Below are 9,968 nucleotides of genomic sequence, written 5' to 3'. Positions count from 1 at the left end.
TGAACGCATAGAGCTGGACTCCAGAATTTTGAAATTAAAATTGCTATTGGTAGTACTAAATTTAGTGAAATTAGAAGTACATTTGATATATGAATGTAGTCTTGAAAATGTGTACTTATGTGTTCGAAAAGTGCTGAATGGAACAAAATGTGGAATCTGTAGGCATTTGCTAAAATATATAATCCGAATTCTGATCACTTTTGAATTTGTATTATGGAAATAAGAAAAAGATTTCGGAAATTAGTCCATATTAGATATTATTGATATTAGATGTAGGAATCGAATTATAGTATAAGAAATTATACAGTATATACGATTTCCATATAAAATATTATTTAATTGTTTTGTATTCCCTTTCTGCATACGAAGTAGAGGGACTTTGCTAGTATTATATATATTAAATGAAGATATCAAAGTTGAATATATGGAAATTAAAGATATGAGTGAAGAAATGCCCTGGTAAGTTTAAGAATCTGGTAGAGAATTTTATCACATTATAAGAAATTTACTGGAATGCCCACATATTGGTCCCAAATAGCCGTTCGTATTGGGTACCAAATATCTCTCTAAAAATTACGAATATAGGTCGACTTTTTCCGGTAGCCCCCATATAACCGTATTGGAGGGTTTTAGGCGCGTTTTTCAACCGAATTCGCTTCAATTTGGTATTTTTAGTAGTATTTGGTAACAAATCACCGTCCCTAGCCCCTATATAAAAATACCCACCGATTTAATATTTAGAGTGAAGGAAGGTATTGTGATACAAAATGAAAGTGTTAAGTTTGAAATTGAGCTTTATCGGTCCTCAGTTAGGCGTAGCCCCTCATATGATTATAACTCCAAATGTTCGGTAATTCCTACACGATATTGGTCCCCTTTTTGTTAACCACGATTTAGGGTTTCGAAATTTTAAGAAAATCCCCATTAAAAATGGCTGAAATTTGTATTTCGTGTGCCTTTTGGCTTATAATAATCGCTTGGTACAATTGTCTGTATAGGTTACTTTTTGGGGTGGACGATGTCATTGTTAATAAATATCCATACTCTATGGTGAAAACATTAAGAACATAATATTAATATTTTCGACAGTAATTTAATTTTTCTGCTCATCAGTAGTTTCACTTATTTGTAATATGCCCTATATAAATATCCCATCCATTTTTGTTTCCCTTGGGAGTTTTATCCACGTATCAGTATACCTGTGTTGGATGGTATTCGGCGGGCCGAACGTAACGCTTTTTTCATTATTTTTTTTATTTAACAGGAGCTAAGGAGCTGTTGAACGTCGTAAAGGACGATCCAGATTACCTTAAAAAGGTCATATCTGGTGACTAATCCTGGGTGTGAAGCAATGGCATTAAAATTGAAAACAAAACATATCCCAACCGTTAAATATTTATATTTAAAACCAGTGAGCGGAGCAGTATAGTCGGACGGGACCGACTCTATACACTCTGCTCATCAGTAGTTTCACTTATTTGTAATATGCCCTATATAAATATCCCATCCATTTTTGTTTCCCTTGGGAGTTTTATCCACGTATCAGTATACCTGTGTTGGATGGTATTCGGCGGGCCGAACGTAACGCTTTTTTCATTATTTTTTTTATTTAACAGGAGCTAAGGAGCTGTTGAACGTCGTAAAGGACGATCCAGATTACCTTAAAAAGGTAATATCTGGTGACTAATCCTGGGTGTGAAGCAATGGCATTAAAATTGAAAACAAAACATATCCCAACCGTTAAATATTTATATTTAAAACCAGTGAGCGGAGCAGTATAGTCGGACGGGACCGACTCTACACAACTTTCACGAAAATCTAACTTTCTGCGGTTCTATATTCTGAGCCTGGGCAATATTTCGCGATATTTACACTCTCTCGACCGACTAGAGTTCAACAAATATTACTAACATTCAGTACTTCTAATTACTTGTCCAGATTACCTTCACCGTGGGTTGCATTGTGATGTTCGGCTTTCGACTGTGGCCTATAGATCACATAAAACACATAAAATTAAGTTTCCGGTCAACTTCATCCCAATATTATTATCTGATGATCAGAAAATATAGGCGTTGTTGTTGACCATACCTGGATCCTGATGAAAAATTTCTAAGCCATCAGTTACTGAGTTACTAAATAATATCTGAATATTTAAGCATCTGTAAATATTTACGTGTAACTCCCACATCCGAGTTCATACGACAATATAAATGTATCAATTTAAAGGTCAACCACTCCTCTTGGATATACTGTCAACATATCGTGTCCTTCAGAAGTAAATATATTCGTCATAGAATAAAAATTTTTGTAATTTTTCACACAAAAGTAAGGGTCCATTTGACTCGCAAAATATTGATCGATCTTTATCAAAACAGACATGCTTATACTTTGGCCTGATCCCCTTCTCCATGTAAAAACTCGCGATGAGTTCTCCATGTAAAAACTCTTTAGCGACCAGAAAATCAGACAGAAATAAAGTTTTTGGTCTATTTCATCCCTTAAATATTAACCGATCTTTAACAAAAACAATATGGGTCTTCATTTGCCAGAACCCATCCTACATGCAAAATTTCGTGAAGATTGGTCCATAACTGTGGCCTGTATCGGGTTTACAAATTATAATGGACAGACGGACACACATGTCTAGATCGATTCAGCTAGTCGAGATATGACGATCGGTATACTGAAGGGTGTGTCTAGAACCAATATTTCGCGGCGTTACAAACTCTTTCAAACTAGTCGACTCGTATATGATTCACTTACCCTACCCGGATCGATGAGTAATTGTAATATGTAGTCTGCAGTATTTTTCACGAACATATTAATAAACTTCTTGTAGCGGCAATGTATTGACAAACAAACGCACCGACGCACTATAGGTAATTTGGACAGTTTTTTGGGCAAAAAGTCATTTTTTCAATTTTGGAAAATAAAATCTTTTTTGATGTCATTAAAAAGAAAACATGTCAAGATTTTTTGCGTAAAAGTGTCTTAAAAGCAGTGAAAATCTTTGCCAAACTCTAAACTTTGAAAATAAAATTAAAGAAATAAAAAAATTAACAAATCAAGGCATATGGTTGTTCACAACGTCCCCGCAAGTAAAATTGCCAATAACGACAATATGGACGAAAAATACGTCAAATTAAAATAGGAAATTAGGTTATTTTGCATGCATTTGTCAAGATGCACCGAATGACATAAGAAGATAGAACTTTTCCGCGAAAAAACGAATACGCACGAATTTTGATTACAAAACAAATAACGTGACTCTTAAGCCGCAAATAGGTTGTCGAAGGAAAGATTATGAGAAAAAAATCTAAATAGTGGAGAACAGAAAATGGTGGGCTTGAGTTCCCCTTAGAATATAGCCATCAAACATTTACTTTTTTACTTTTTTCAGGATTAATTAAAAATAAAAAAGTGGCATATGAAAAAATGTTGTTCAGTATATCCAGTGTTTACTATAATCGTGTTCGACTGTAGTAAGCACGGTTTTATCTCACTTTTACATATTAATGTCTTTAAGGAGTATTAATGGGTACTGTATTAATCGTTATTAACGCTTTCTGCAAAAACATAAGACATTGTAATAATTATTCCTTTAAAAATGTTATCGCGGGGTCGAAATTTTATTAACTTACTACCCTAATCGTTTTCAACCGTTTGTTGTGTATAAAACAACTAATGAAAATATCTGAGAAAGTGTTAGCTTTGTTCGTTATATGTGTAGTTGCTTATAACCGTTGTTCGTTATATCCTGTTTTTACTGTAGAAATCTGCGTTTTCTCTTTCTCGTACATATACATCATTTAAAAAGTCAAAAAATCGTTTAAAACCGCTGTTATTAATTTTTTCCTAAAAACAGGACAAATTACCTATAGTGCGACGTTTGTAATTAAATTCATGTAAATGTCTGAACCATATACTTCAACTAACTTTATTCCATGAGTTTTATTTTCCTCAAGATTCACTGTAATTTTACACTTTGTGGTGTGGTTCAAAAGTGTTATCCTTGAAGGATCTACATACATTTTCAAGGTAATAAAGTAAAAGAGATGAAAACACCATTATGGTAAGAAATATTGGTTGTTTACCGAACATATCTAGTTTCTTTAAAAGCGAGGCGTCTTCTATCTCATAACTCAATACAAATGGGTTACTTGCGTGGTTATACACGTCGATAATATTAAGATTTAAATTGTTAGCGTAAAAGACAAGGTTTTCTGTAATTATGGAACACCAGAAAATATGTCTGAATGAATATGTTTAATTGGATCTGGTTAGATTTTCAGGTTTTCATGGATCATGAACCATCTACTGCCACATTATGCAATAACATAGTCCTCGTATAAAGGCCTCTTTCAATAATTTTGAATGCACTTCATGTGGTGGAGGGTATAAAAAGTTTGGGCCCACAATTTTACTTGTTTAACATTTTACAACTGTATTGACAAAGATTATACCATGTACCAAAGCGTGTTGTATTGTACATATGCATTACTGGAGAGATGTATTTTTAAACTTGCTCAACGAAGTCTAGGTTCATTATTGTGTCGTAGGTATAACAATATTGTAATTACTTACTATGATTTACTATGATTTTCTTAGAAATTAGTTAAATTCTGAGATCATTGTTCGATGTTCTGGTCTTATTTTGTTTGACAATTATTATTGAATACAATGTATTCAGGAAAGTTAATATTTCTCTCTGGACGAGATTTTAATCCATAGACCTTTTAAAACGCCCTTTTGGTTCATTTCTGAATTTATTAATGTGAACCTTTTCTCACATGAATATGATTATAAACCTTCTAATCACTAAATTATTAAATAATATAATCTAATTATAAAAAATCTTTATATATTAACATATAATAAATAATTCAATAGACCATATAGCCCTTCACTTGTTTTCTGTTAAATTATTATACATTTTTTAACATATCATTAACCAGACAAAAAAATAACAAAAGTTTGTCGAACAAGTTAAAAAGAAATACACAAATGTATTTACATACTAACAATAATTCGGTCGACAAGCCAAAGTTCAACCTAAGCTTCATTAACATTCACCATTCGGAAATCTTCAGTTCTTTGTGCAAATAATCGTACCAAGTTTTTTTCCATAGTTCCACCTCTCCTTCATGCGCAAATATTTGCACAATACGAAATTGTGTTTGGTTTCGGTTGCAAATGCGTTATTATGAGTATGCACACATTATTTCATCGTTATGACTGACTGTCTGTCTCTCCGCCAGTACCCACCTAGATGCCTACATATATTTGCACGTAATATTTGCATCATGAAAATGAATAAAAAAAATTATTTGTTTTTGTTTTTTTTACATTTCATGGGAAACTCTGTTAGGGCCATAGGGTTCGTATTAGGAGTGATGAACGAGAAGAAGAAAAATACAATTTAATTGTTTTATTTTAAGGGAGGTCATTGCATTCAATGTGGCCTAAATCATGGCAATCTCCGACGTTTTCGAGAGTGGAATATATTATCCATCACCCACAAACAAAAAATAGTACAGCACACAACCTTCATTGTTTCTTCGGCGTATGTGGTCATAAAAACACGAAAACATCCAATGTGGCTATGGCTAAAATAAATCCAATTAGACGTAATGGCTTTATGACTTTTTGCATGGGAGGCTCATTACTGAAATATTAATATTTTGTTGCCGGCGTTTTTCTCTTTGCATATTTTTGTATACACGTATGTATGTATGTATGTATGTCCGCATGCAATCTGTTAGACACGATTATCTACCATTTGTTACTTTTCAAATAAACGCTTTATATGATGTTTCATGAGACTCGCTGTTGGTGCTCATGGGGGTTGTTAAATATTTCGCATCTAACTGTTTACGTTCTGAGGAAGCTTAACGGCCACATAAAAGTACTAACATTTAATTACTTAAAGTGTACATTTTTTAAGGCAAGAAATTTCCATGTCAGTAATTCGAGAATGAATAAAAAAAAATGTATTAAAATCTTAAATTCATACATATGTGTGTATGTAATACACACTTTGAATTTTTAAATGTATTGGGGGATTTAAAAGGTTTTTTTCGATTTCGGGTTATTGCAGGTTGAAAAATGTAGTTGCAATTTCAATGTAGATCCTGTAGCCTGTAGATGCAGCCACATGTTTTAAAATAGGTGGCACACCATTTCCCGTATGCTGATGATGCTAGCCGAATTTCACTACCAGACTACCTATATGCATGTGCGATATTAAACCTCTGGGTAGCCAATTTACAGTGTAGGTTTATGTACCGACCCATATTAGTTTTTTAATGTGCAGCTTATGGTTGTCCGGCCATTACGCCATTTTTATACCCTTCAACATATTGTGGTACAGGGTAATATATCTTTGTGCATATGTTTGAAATAGGCAAAAGGAAGGAACATTGACATGAACTTGAACGCACTTAAAAATGTGATCTTTATCTATATGCAAACCGACTAATATCAATCCCTACACATGTAATTCGGGAACGTATGCTAAATTTTGTAAATCGATTTGAAACAAACTTGACACGCGCTAGTCGGTAGGCTGCACTGCCTGAAATTTAATCTCAATCAGACACGCATTGATTATTTGGTGTACACTTAACAAGAATAGGTCGAAATTATATATGGAAGCTACGCTATATCTAAATCTGAACAGATTTCAAAAAAACTTGCCAGAGATTAATTTATATTACCTTCAGTACGTTGTGTCAATCTTCTATGGGTCTTTAGTGCACCATTTACTTTACATCGGACGAAAAAAAAAACACATAGGATCTATATATAAATCTGAACCGATTTCAAGAAAACTGGACACACGTAAGGTTATCCTAACTTCAATTGACCAATCGACCAAACTTTGGGTCTTTGGTGCATCATTTACATTAAATCGAACGAAAATATATATGGGAGCTATATCTAAATCTGAACCAATCTCCACAAAACTTAACACACGTCATTCTAGACTCCATTCAATTTGCTATGCCAATTTCGTGCAACTCGACAGATATATGTGGACTTTGGTGCTCCATTAACATAAAATCGGACGAAAATATATATGGAGCTATATCTGAACCGATTTCCACGAAACTTAGCGCACAACATTCTAAACTAAATTCAGTACGCTATGCCAAAATTCGTGCAAATCGAAAGATTTATAGCGACTTTGGTGATTTATAAGGTATATGTTTAATTAAAGATATTTCGGATTTTATGTTGATCAGATATATAATATTGACCCCTTTTTTAGGATGATCTAGGATTGGTAAATATAATAGATTGTGCAAAGTTTGGTTCAAATCGGACATACCAATCGCCTTTTATTGGATTTATAAATATTGAAAATTGCGATCATTTGTGGGGGAGGTACCAGATGGAGTGGGTCAATGGATCGAAGTTCGAAGATTAAGATAATAGATTGTGCAAAGTTTGGTTCAAATCGGACATACCAATCGCCTGATATTGGATTCATAAATATTTACAATTTGCACCCTTTGTGGGGAGGTAAAAGAAGGAGAGGGCCAATGGGTCCCATCTTCCTACTTGATCTAGGCTTGGTAATGATAATAGGTTGTACAAAGTTTCGTTAAAATCGAACAGTGCTACAAGAAGGAGTGGACAGATTGACAATGTATGGACGGACGGAGGGACATATGTAAATCGACTCCAAATTTTCTGAATCGGATTTGGTCCAAAGAAACATTGGGTCTAAAGCCAATATTTCGATGAGGCACATTTTCACCGTATCAAATTGTATATACCCTCACTACCCATAAGACTAATGGTATAAAAAGTGGAACATTTTGAATTTCAAGACGAACATTTTTTTACGTTTTTCCTATAAATAAGGATAATGATTACTTAACTGTTTTATTTATTTTATAAAACATTTTTAAGAATATTTGCCATCTGAATCAACTACTAGGTAAACAATTAAATATATTACAGATATCAACCAACGCCTAAAATTTAAGTTTGACATTGTTTTTGCCTTAAACTCTTTTTTCCTAAAACATGGGAATCTACCACTATTATATTCTTGTCAGTGTATTATATCATACGTTTCCAAATCATTTTTCATCATCATATTTCTAGGGTTAATTTTTGGTATCCTTCAATTATGGCATACGTCCAACATTAATCAATGAACCGGGCCATCTTTGGACCAGTTGCCCAAGTGTGAAACTTAAAATCAGTCATCTACAGTCACAGCAAATATCGTATCGGAAATGTTGGCGTGATTGGTCGGAGTCGAATGCATAGTCATGTTTGCACAAATGGATGATATGTGTTGGCATAAATCATTTTGTCAATTTTTTCTTGTTTTGTTTTGGTTTGAAGACAAAACAACAGCAAAAAGACAAAAACACAAACACAAGACCAAGATTAATGTTTCCGATAATTTAAAAGGTTTTTCCAATATCCAACCATGTAAAATAATATGCAGGAAAAACATCACACCCTAACATGTAGCCCACCACGAACAAATTGCTCTTTTCAGTTACAGCTAACACGATGAAGGAGTTACAGTAGAGAAGGCGTTCGTATTCGTTTTTTTTTTTTGTTTTTGCCACACGTTGCGTTTGGCTCCCAACAAAAAATGCAGGTGGTGATCATAGCCCAACACAATGATATCTGTGGGCTGTGGGTGACATATTAGTGTATGGAAAAAATGATATGAATGATATGTGTCAATAGGTCGTGTCATCTATGCCGAGATAGTTTGTTTTTTCCTATCTCCATGAGTTTTTTTGCGCCTACAATGAAATTTAAAAGTAATTTTTGTTTATAAATGAAATGGATTAGTTACACTTCCGTTGACCATGTAATGGTATTTTAATGGTTTATAATGTTGACATAAATTTAATAGGATTTGTAGTTTTAAGATGGTGATATAAATTACATTTTAATTTGTTGTTTTTGGTGAATATAACATTGTACAATACAATTAACCTCGGTCGAAGAGAAGGACTTTTCCTTAATTACACAAAAAAACTATAAAGCAACAACAAAATTATATCAATTAAAAATTACGTCATTCGATTGGGCTGTTTTTGATATTTTCGGTCATCGCAAACATTATAAATACCGTTAAAATTTTTTGGACTCACATTTTCGTTATTTAGAGGATCATGATTACGAAATGACAGTCATTTGATATATTTTATAATATTTTTTATAATATTGGTACACTTTTAGATATACCACCAATAAACGATAGCCCATTTGACAAGGTTTTTGCGTTTATAACTCATCGAAATATTAATTTCAGGATAAACATCTTAGAAGATATAGCTATGCATAAATCAAGCTACATATCTTCCGAAGGAATTCAGATAGGGTGCTGTATTCGAAATATGGACAAGCTTTTCAACTGAATTGGGTATAATTTTTTTTTTTGGTTTCTCCTTGGGTGGCACACCTTCTTAATAAAAATAATGTGGACAGTCTTCCAGTCAATATCTGTACTTCTCCCTACCAACAAAAATTTGTTTCAGTGTTGGTCTATTTTTCGGAGTAGCCCCTTTCTTAAATTTGGAAGGAAAAACAAGTTCTCCTTTTTCAGTGTTTTCGGGATTTTGGACACATTTCCAGCCGGATATGTTCAAATTAGATTTGCCAAAAAAATCAATATTTGTCCATGGTTAGATATAACGACCACCATCACCCTCAATCGTCGGCATTTTAAAATTGTAGAAAAGTTTGTCATCAAATCCTTGTGGATTACGAAGTATTTTATGAGAACATAGGCCCATTTCTCTTATATTTCCTAAAAAAGATTTCAACATTATTCACTGAAGAGTAATATAGCTCCATTAGGGGTAGACAACTATATTCCCGGCCATTTTTTACTTGTTTTTGGTATTTTGAGAGAATTGTATACCAGCAACACGAAAAACTTCGTTATATGCATTCGCTGCGATGTGATGCGACCACACATATCAGTG

The sequence above is a fragment of the Musca vetustissima genome, unplaced genomic scaffold (assembly GCF_032173495.1).
Source record: "Musca vetustissima isolate MV318-11 ecotype Yass unplaced genomic scaffold, APGP_CSIRO_Mvet_v1 utg18749, whole genome shotgun sequence".
Classification (NCBI taxonomy): Eukaryota; Metazoa; Arthropoda; class Insecta; order Diptera; family Muscidae; genus Musca; species Musca vetustissima.
This window is presented reverse-complemented; position numbering follows the sequence as displayed.